Consider the following 7,750-nt stretch of genomic DNA (forward strand, 5'->3'; position numbering starts at 1 on the left):
TAGGATCATTCTAGCCTCATAAAATGAGCTTGGGAGGCTTCCATCCTCTTGAATTTTTTGAAATAATTTGAGAAGAAATGTTAGTTCTTTTTGGAATGTTTGGTAAAATACACCTGTGAAGCCCAGTCCAGGGCTTTTGTTTATTGGGAGGGTTTTTATATTACTGCTTCAATTTCACTGCTTCAATTTCACTAGGTGTAATCTGTCTAATCAGATTCTCTGATTCTTCCTGATTTAGTTCTGGAAGATTATACATTTCTATGGGTTTATCTATTTCACCTGGGTTGTCCAGTCCAGTATTTCTTTGGTGTCAGTTGTTATTTCTCCTGTTTCATTTCTTATTTTACTTATTTGGGGCTTCTCTCTTTTTTTCTTGATAAGTCTGGTTAAAGGTTTGTCAATCTTGGTTATTGTTCTGAAGAACCAGCTCTTGAATTCATTGACCTTTCATATTGTTTTTTAGACTCTATTTTATTTCTTCTCTGATCTTCATTATTTCCTTCCTTCTCCCTTTGGGCTTTGTTTGTTGTTTGTTTGTTTTTTCAAGTTCTTTTAAGTGTAAAGTTAGATTGCTTATTTGAACTTTTAATTGTTTTTTGAGATAGACCTGTAACGCTATGAATTTCCCTCTTAGGATTTCTTTCCCATTGTCCTACAGATTTTAGATTGTTGTGTCCTCATTTTTACTTGTTTCCAGGTATCTTTTGATTTCTTCCTCGATCTCAGTGTTGACCTATTTGTTGTTTAATATCATGGTACTTAGCATCCATGTCTTTGCATGCTTTTCAGTGTTCTTCTTATGATTGAATTTAAGTTTCATAGTATTGTGGTCAGAGAAGATGCTTAATATGATTTCAATCTTCTTAAACTTATTGAGACTTGTTTTGCACCCTAACTTGTGGTCTATCCTAGAAAATGTTCCATGTGCATTTGAAAAGTATGTGTATTCTACTGCTTTGGGTGAAATGCTCTGAAGATATCAACTAAATCCATTTGATCTAGTGTATTATTTAAAGTCACTGTCTCCTTGTTGATTTTCTGCCTGGAAGATCTAGCCATTGAAGTCAATGCAATGTTAAAATTCCCAACTATGTGTCAATGTCTCCCTTTATGTCCATCAAGATTTGCTTTATGTATTTAGTTGCTCCTATATTGGGTGTGTAAATGTTTACTAGGGTTATATTCTCTTGTTGGATTGTCCCCTTTATTATTATGTAGTGTCCTGCTTTGTCTCTTACTATAGCCTTGGTTTTAAAGTCTATTTTGTCAGATATAAGTATTGCTAAACCAGCTTTTTTCTCCTTTCCATTATATAAAATATCTTTTTCCATCCTTTTATATTTAGTCTGTATGTATCTTTCAATCTGAGGTGGGTCTTTTGGAGGCAGCATATATATGGGTCTTGTTCATTCAGCTACACTATGCCTCTTGGTTGGAGCATTTAAACCATTTAAGGTGAGTATCAATACATATATATTTAGTGCCATTTTATTGTGGTTAGACTGTTTTCCTCTTTTTTCTTTCTCTTCTCTTTCCTCTTCTTCTTAAAGCAAGCCCTTTAATATTTGTTGCAGTACTGGTTCAGTGTTAACAAACTCCTTTAGCTTTTTCTTGTCTAGGAAGCTCTTTATTTCTCCTTTGATTTTAAATGTTAGCCTTACTGGGTAGTGTAGCCTTGGTTATAAGTCCATGCTTTTCATCACTTGAATATTTCATGCCCCTCCCTTCTGGCCTGAAATGTTTCTGTTGAGTAATCAGATGAGAAGTCTAATTGGTGCTCCCTTGTATGTAACTACTTGCTTTTCTCTTGTGGCTTTTAGATTCTCTTCTTGTCTTTAAGCCTTGTTATTTTAATTATGATGTGTCTTGGCGTAGGTGTCTTTGGGTTCAACTTTTTGGGGACTCTCAGAACTTCCTGGACTTGTGTGTCTTTTTCCTTCATCAGATTAGGGAAGTTGTTAGTCATTATTTCTTCAAATGGGTTCTCAATGTTTTGCTCACTCTCTTCTCCTTCTGGTATTCCCATGATGCAGATATTGTTATGCTTAAAGTTGCCAAATGTTTCTTAAGCTCTCTTTATTTTTTAAAATTCTTTTTCTTTTTGCTGCTCTGCCTTACTATTTTTTTCTACCTTGTCTTCCAAATCACTGGTTCGATCATCTGCTTCATCTAACCTACTGTTTATTCCTTCCAGTGTATTATTTATTTCAGATTGCATTCTTTTTTTTATCTGGTCCTTTTTTATGGTTTCTATGTCTCTAATCATGCTCTTGAGTATCCTTATAATCATTAGTCTAAACTCTCTATCTGATAAATGGCTTGCTTCCATTTCATCTAGTTCTTTTTCTGGAGAATTCTCTTGTTCTTTCATTTGGGTTCTGTTTGGGGTCTTGTCTTCCCATTTTGGCTGCTTCATTGTACTTGTTTGTATGTATTAGGTAGATCTGTAAAACTCTGGTGCACACCTAAATCATACCCTGCCTGTAACTGGCCCCAGGCAACCCTTGTGGAGCTATCAGTGATCCATGGCATGTGACTCCCTCTACTAGGCCTGGGTATGTGCAGAATGAACCAGATTGTGTGTCAAGCCTGGCTTTTACCAGCACCAGGCCCAAGGGTGGGTCAACTGAAACCTCGGAGCTCCCAGAAATTCAACTCTGCCTGCAGGCTTTCTGTAGGGTTCATTGATGAATGTCTTCCAGCTCTACTCCTCAGCAGCAGGGTTTAAGCACCACAGGGTGAAGCAGAGTAATTCCTGTGGGCAGGGATATTGCTTCCTCTTAGGCTGACACCACTTGAAGAGTGCTTGGCCTGAGTAAGATGGCTTCTTCAGTATGGGAGTTGACTCAGCATAGGGACCCTAGAGGTTGTTCCTTTAGCTCTTTCCCCAGAGCCACCAGTCCCAGACTCTCCTCAAGCATCTGTAATCCACTCCGCTTTCCCTGTGTTGGAGCCCAGGGTAAGTTGCAACCACATTGTAGTGAAGTGTTTTTTTCTGTCTGTCTGTGGTAATAAGGCTTCTCTCCAGCTAGTGTTCAGTTGGCTATTCAGGGTGATTCTTCTGTAATTTAGTTGTAATTCCAGTTTGGTCCTGGGCAGAGGTTAGTGTAGCTTCTACTTCTCTGTCATCTTGAGTTTCCCCGAGATATTGTCTTTTGATGCACAAAATAAAATTTTAATTTTCATGAAGCCCAGTTTGTCCATTTTATCTTTTGTTTACTCTGCCTTTGACGTTATATCCAAAAAGTCATTACCAAATCCAATGTTGTGGAGATTTTCCCTGATGTTTTCTTCTAAGAGTTTTCTAGTTTTAGTTTTTACATTTATGTGTTTGATTCATTTTGAGCTAATTTCTGTATGTGGTGTTAAATAAAGATCCAACTTCATTCTTTTGCATATGGATATTGTGCCACTATCTTTGACACTTTAGAAAGGGGTAGGAAGCCAGCTGGGTCCAAGGCCAAGATTTATTCTGTCTCTCTCCTCAGCATTCTCACCTATGAGCACCACCCTCCTCTCTCTCACCTAGATTCATCAACCTTGAGTTGGGACTGGTCAGGGATGATGAGCCAGGAGCACTAGTGGCCACAAAGGCACCTGAGTCTTCTCTCGGAGTCACTTTTCTGGGTTTCTTTGCAGCATCTGCTAATGTGCTACCCCCTGTTCCTTAAGCCAGCTGCACTCTCTTGTTCTTCCCCTTTCTCTTTCCCTTTCCTCCCCTCCCTTCCTTCCTGTTCCTATCCCTCCTCCTTCTCTCTGGATTCTCGGAGTATGGGTGGTGGCCATGGGGGTGTGGTTGGGGTCAGGAGTATACACAACATTTATAAGTTGTTTGACATGAAGTTAAGGAACCTCCACCAACTCAGTTTCCTCCTGATGGGGCTATTAACAAGACTAAAGGAGAGGAAACATGCAAAGTGCTAATACCATGGTGGCCTGGCACATAATACACAATGAATAAATAGGAACTGTTACTATGAGTTTATTAGCTATTCAGACACTGATTTCTTACTACTGGTTTATTTGGTCCTCAACTTTTGCCTGTCTGTCAGCCTGGCGAGGGCAGTGACCCTTCCTCATCTGCCTTGGTGCTATCTCCAGCTGCCCAGAGGCTGTCCTTGAGGCTGGCACAGACTCTCCTGGTCAGAGCCTGGACCTGCGGGGACTTGCTCCTGTCACTCCAGCAGCTGTCTCATCATCACCCAGGCCTTACGGCAGCACCTGGCAGAACACAACTTCCTTCTTAGTCTCTATCCCTACCTGCCTTCTCAACATTACTGGCAGCATCCCTCTGCCCAGGCTCAGGTTTCTAGCAAGGGACAGAGGACTCCTGGCCTGTGCAGGAATGACCCAGGTTTGAATGGGTCCCTGAACCTGGCCTGCCTAGATGAAAGGCCAGTCCCTGTGGAGGCAGGATTCAAGCTTCTCTCTCAGCCTCTCATATAGGCTTAAACCTAGGGCCTTTAGCCTGGGCAGTCCTGAGGGCCTGTGTCCTCAACATGATGAATGAAGCTGCAGTGGTCTGAAATCTAGCTGAGAACTGGGCTGGCTTCAGAGAGCCCCTGGAGAGCTGCTGAGGGGTGGCCAGGCAGTACAAACAGCTGCCCAGACATCTGTGAAGGGCACAACCACTGCCAACCCCAGGTTTGGGGGGGAGTGAGCTTGACAGGTTCTGATGTGTACCTGTCCACCCTGCCAGGATTCCCTCTCCCTCACCTGAGCTTACCATGTCCCACAGGGCAAAGAATGTCTTTGCTATCAGCCTGCTTTCCTCCTCTGCTGGGGAGAGAGGAGAGGTTCTGGAATGTGTTGAGTGTGCCTGTGTACCCGGCAGTGTGGCCCCTGTCCTCAGCCCCTCCTGTCATCTGCACCCTAATCTGTCCAGTAGACGTAATGAATTGTGTTTCACAAAGTAAGAGGCTCAGAGAGGGCAGGAAATGCCCGCTACACAGCTCTCGAGGAGTGCAGTGGGGCCGTGGCTCCAGCCTGGGCTCCAGGCTCTCTGGTGTTTTCCTGGGCCCATGATACTCACAACGCCACCCTTGTCTTGATGCCCAAGTCTGGCTGCGGCCCTCAGCACTGTGGAGTGCTCCTCCCTTGGTCTTGCTGCCCTGAGCCACAGAGCAGAGCTGGTGAGACCTGGGGTCCACTGAGCTGTGAGGGGACCCCTAGAAGCTCAGCCCCTAGTGGGAAGCAATTCAGGTTGTCCGATGACCACCTGCCCCCTGGAGGCAGGAGATGGTGGTGAGAGAGGTTTCTAACAGGAGTCCTCACTTGGCTTTAGGGATGTTCTGGAGTGGCCTGTACCCACCAATGATTAGTTTTCTTATAGTCCTGAAGAGTTTTGTGGAATGAACTGGCTGTATAAGGAAAGAATTTCACATGCTTGCTTGGTTGAGGGTGACAGACTGGGCAGGTAGAAGAGGAAAGATGGGAGATAGCGGTTCTCTGCCATCTCACTTGTGTCACTCTGCTTGATCCATCCCTTCTGTGTGACACTCACCTAAAAGAGTGGTAAGCAGGGCCCCTTGGCACAGGCACCCTTGGGGGGCCTTGGGCCTTGCCCACAGCTGCACGTGCCGTGGGGCACTGAGACATGGCTCTGCACATGGCCTCAGATGTTGCGTCCTATTGAGGTGCCCCACAGGCATTCATGTGTTGGAAAATAGAGTACCCTCTTTGGGAGTGGCCCCAGCTATGGCCAGGAAAGAGCACTCAGGGGGAGGCCTCTCATAGGAGGGGCCTGGGACAGAGGAGCAGACCAGCCTCTCCTGCACCATCACCTTCACTTCTGCCCTGGACCTGACTCATCAAAGAACCATCAGGAGACATGGTGAATTCAGGTTCCCAGGCACATCCCAGACCCCAAGGGCTGGCTGGATTTTTGACAAATCTCCCCACAAGAGTGGGAAATCCTGCTCTTTGCCATCTTATCCTTGCTCCCCAACCCTCTGGGGCAGGTGCACTATTGCTCTTATTCCTACGCTGAGGACACTGCTTTCCAGGTAACTAAAGTACAATGTCCAGAGACCACAACTGGCAAAATGTTGTCACAGGCAACCAGGCCTGGCTGGTTCCTGAGTCTAGGCCATCCTCAGGTCCTCAGGGCTCTGCAGTGCCTGGGAGAGGGGAAGGCATAATGGTGAGGGCTGGGCCACCCTGGGTCTGCCCCACCCAGGGGTCTCAGGGATGACAGAGGCCATGGGCATGTACTGTGCACTGACGCGGGCCTCACACAGAACCACCTGTGACCTGCACCTCTGTTGTTTGCTGGCTGTGTGACCTTGAGCAAGTTTCTTTAGTTTATCTTCCTGCATCTTGGTCTATAAATCTATAAAATGGGGATAATACATCTCAAGTTTGGGGGAGAGCTGATCAGCACAGGCCCAGAGACCAGCACAGGGCCAGCCAGAACAGGTCCCTGAGTGGTGGTGGCTGTCACGCTAGGAATGTAAAACACTTCCTTTTCCTGCCCCTTTCCTTCCTTCTGGCTTCACTTTCTTCCCTTTCACCCACTCTAGTTCCCTACATCGCCTGGTTCTGAACTCTGGAGCAGAATGGCTCCTGCTTAGAGCACAGCCCTTTCCCCAGCTCCTCCCACTCCCCTCTCTTGCTCCTCACCCCAGGGCCAGCTGCTCAGCCCCACTCAGCAACAGGGTTGAAGCAGCATTCAACAGAAACTGGGTACCCACCAAAGAATTCTAAGAGGACTTGCAAAGGAATTCCCTCTGTTCTGACAAAATTTCCTTATTTCATGGGGGGAAACTGTCACCTACTCTTATCTCAGCCCCATGGATGGGATGTTCAGCCTTGGCCCTTTGATGAGGTGAAAGTCAGAGTGAGGTATCCACTGTGAGTGGCCCATACTCAGCCCGTGTGGCCAGCAGAGCTCTGGCTGGTTTGCCAGGGGAAAAGAGTGGGAACTACATTTGCTCTTTGCACTTTGCTTTGGCTTTTATTTTCCTCATGGATCCTGCTGCTGCTGCAAGCTGGGCCCAAGGGTGAGGATGGCAGAGGAGAGATGAAACACACAGTTGCACTAAATTAGGGAAAAAGAAAACCATTTCAGAAAGATGAGGGTCCAGAGATCTTTGTATTGACCTTGACCATGGGGGCAGAGTTCCTCTGTGATGAACAGACTTAGGGTTGGACATACCTGGGTTCAAGTCCCAGCTCTGTCAGTTACTTAGCTGAGTGAATTTAGGCAAACTATTTGATTTTCTGACCCTCAAAATACCTTACTCATAGGTTCATAATGATGCTTAAATGAGATACTGAAGTTCCTGGTGCACAGAAGTACAACTGCTGCCATCTTGGTTGGTAATCAAGATGTTACCACCCTCTTTGTCTCCCTTCAAAAATCTCCCAAATATCCTGCCCCCCACATTAAGGACAGAAGGCCCATGCATTGGGGTTAAAACCATGATGCTGCTGTCTCTAGGGGCAGGGTCTAGGAACACATACCATCACAGTGAAGATGAGCATTTCACGTCCTTTGGAAAGTCTCTGAACAGTTACATTTGTATCAAAAAGCCAAGATTTCTTCCTGGACTTAAGAATGCTGTATATCATATCTACATGAAAAAAGAAGGTGTTTTCTTCTGAAAATATTTTTAAGACACTTGCAAAACATGCACATTGACAAGTTCTTAACATTGATTTTTTTTTTTAACAGAATATTTTCATGGAAAATCAGTGTGCTGTTGTACCTTCACACTTGTTACATACTGGAAAATCCAGCACTTTTCTT

The sequence above is a fragment of the Phyllostomus discolor genome, chromosome 4 (assembly GCF_004126475.2).
Source record: "Phyllostomus discolor isolate MPI-MPIP mPhyDis1 chromosome 4, mPhyDis1.pri.v3, whole genome shotgun sequence".
In the NCBI taxonomy this organism is placed as follows: Eukaryota; Metazoa; Chordata; class Mammalia; order Chiroptera; family Phyllostomidae; genus Phyllostomus; species Phyllostomus discolor.